Source organism: Macaca thibetana, chromosome 2 (genome assembly GCF_024542745.1).
Source record: "Macaca thibetana thibetana isolate TM-01 chromosome 2, ASM2454274v1, whole genome shotgun sequence".
Taxonomy (NCBI): domain Eukaryota; kingdom Metazoa; phylum Chordata; class Mammalia; order Primates; family Cercopithecidae; genus Macaca; species Macaca thibetana.
In genome coordinates this window covers 180,733,469-180,736,158 of record NC_065579.1, presented here as the reverse complement: position 1 = coordinate 180,736,158, position 2,690 = coordinate 180,733,469, and the positions used below count along the sequence as shown (strand labels likewise).

General features: G+C 37.8%; 1 pseudogene; it reads right to left on the bottom strand.

Annotated features, from left to right (window-relative positions):
* Positions 1–200: 200 nt before the first annotated feature.
* Positions 201–860, bottom strand: LOC126947884 (ATP synthase subunit a-like; annotated as a pseudogene).
* Positions 861–2,690: the final 1,830 nt, after the last annotated feature.

Genomic DNA, 2,690 nt, shown 5'->3' with positions numbered 1-2,690 from the left:
ATACTCACCAACAGGAAGCATAGGAGGCCCTCAATAATCTGGTAGATAAGATAACCTATACAATGTATAGGTTAAAAGAGTGATAGAGTTAAAGTGAAATCACATGGCTAGGTCAGGTGTCATTAGGAGAACTGAGAGAGCTCCTGTTAGTGGTAAAGGGCTGAGTCTGACTATATGGTAGGCATGTGTTTGGTGGGTCATTATGTGTTATCATATAGATAAAGGCTTACTAGTAGTGTAAAGACATAAGCCTGAATAAGGGCTATGGCAAATTTGAGAATGGTCAGTAGGATTAGTATAATGAGATCAATTGAAGCTGTGGGAAGCTTAACAGCTGATAGTGCTAGTGTGGCTCCTCCAATTAAATGTATTAGTAGGTGTCCGGCTGTAATGTTGGCTATTAATCGCACAACTAATGCCATTGGTTGAATGAATAGGCTAATAGTTTCAATGATCACTAGTATAGGGATAAGTGGCATAGGTGTACCTTGTGGTAAAAAGTGAGCTAAGGAGACTTTTGTTTTAAAATGGAAGCCTGTAATTACTGCACCTGCTCATAAGGGGATTACTATACCTAGATTTATTGACAATTGGATAGTTGGTGTAAATGAATGGGGTAGAAGCCTGAGGAGATTGGTTGAGGCAATGAAGAGAATTAAGGAGCTCGGTATAAGGGATCAGGTTCATCCTTTGATGTTATGGGTAATTAGTATTTGTTTTAGTACAAGTTAAACTAATCTTTGTTGAATTAGATGAATGGAGGTTGGAAATAGTATGGTGGGAAATAAAATGATTAATACTACTGCAGGTAGACCTAGAATTGTCAGGGTAGTAAAAGAAGTGAATAGATTTTCATTCATTTTAATCCTCAGGGGGCTTTATGTTTTGTTTTGGGTTTTTTTTTGGTGTAGGGGGTATATGATAAATGAAATTTGATAATTTTAACTGAATAAATGGAGAATAAGGTTATGATTGTTGACAGGATAACAATGGATCATGTAGAAGTATCCAGCTGAGGCATTCACTGCAGAGGAGCATAGATCACCTCAGTCTTAAGCTTAAAACGTTAATGCTGGGTAGCTTTACAGTTATGTTACAGTGCAGATGTGGATCAGGTTTTGAAGTATTTTAAGGAGATTAATTCTAGGACAATAGGTATACAACTGTGGTTAGACTCACAAATTTCTGAGCACCGTCCGTAGTAAAGGCCTGGTCATGTAGCTGTCAAGGTAGTTTGATTTAAGTGTCCAGGGATTGCATCTGTTTTGAGGCCCAGTGAGTGGATAGTTCATGAGTGCAGGGTGTCTTCAGATGAGATTAATATACGATGGGGATCTCTATTGGGAAAATTGTTTGGTTATGAACTTTGAAGAGTAGAAGTTCTCCTGTCTTTAAGTTTGTTCTTGGTACTATATAAGAATTGAAGCCTCATTATTCAGTTTGCATGTTCATAGCTTCAATATCATTTGCTTTGATGGTAAGAGAAGGGTTGTTAACCTCTTCTGTACAGAATATAAGGATGGGAGGTCAATTAAAATTAAGATAATGGCAGTTAAGATAGTGCAGACAGCCTCGATTTCTTGGGCATCTGTGGTGCTAATATGAGTTAATTTTGCTGTGAGTATCAGAGAGATAATAGAGAGGACCAGGGAACTAATTAGGAAAATATAAGAGCACATGGTAAGTGAGCAGTGCTTCTATAATAGGGGATGCATCTTGAAGGCCTACTTGAAATGGATAAGCCATTAACACATACGGGATTTAACCTATAAATTAACTTTCACAAAGTTATGTAATGATTTTAATAATATCTTATTGAGAAAGTCATAGAGGTTATGGGATTGGCTTGAAACCAGTTTCTGGAGATTCGATTCCTTCCTTTCTTGTTTAGATTTTCACGTAGGTTGGCTCTTCGAATGTGTGGTAAGGTGGTGGACAGCCGTAAAGCCACTCCAAATTAGTAGATGAATGTTCAATTGTTAGAACTTTTTGTTTTGAAGCAAAGGCTTCTTAGATTATAAAGATTATTAATATAACTGCTGTTAGTGAGACAAATGAACCTATGGATGAGATAATATTTCATGCGGTGAATGCATCAGGATAATCCGAGTAAGGTCAGGGCATACCAGATAAGCCGAGGAAGTGTTATGGGAAAAAGGTTAAATTAACACCTGTAAATACAATGGTGAAGTGGATTTTAGCATAGGTCTGATTAAGTATACAACCTGAAAATTGGAGGAATCAGTGGACAAAGCCTCCTATGATGGCGAATAACACTCCCATTGATAGGACATACTGGAAATGGGCTACAACATAATATGTATCATGTAAGACAGAATCTAGTGATGAATTAGCTAGTACAATGCAGACTAGACCTCCTACTGTGAAAAGGAAGATGCATCCCAGGGCTCAGAATATTGCAAGAGATCATTTGATGTTACCCCCATGCGGTGTAGCTAATTAGCCAAAGACTTTGATGCCAGGAGGGATAGCAATAATTACGGTAGTGGAGGTGAAGTATGATGGTTTGTCTATGTCTACTCCTACTGTAAATATATGGTGAGCCCATATGATAAGTCCTAAGAAGCCAATTGATATCATGGCTCATACTATGCCCATATACCCAAATGGTTCCTTTTTTCTGGAATAATACATTACGATATGGGAGATTATCTCGAAGCCTGGTAGGA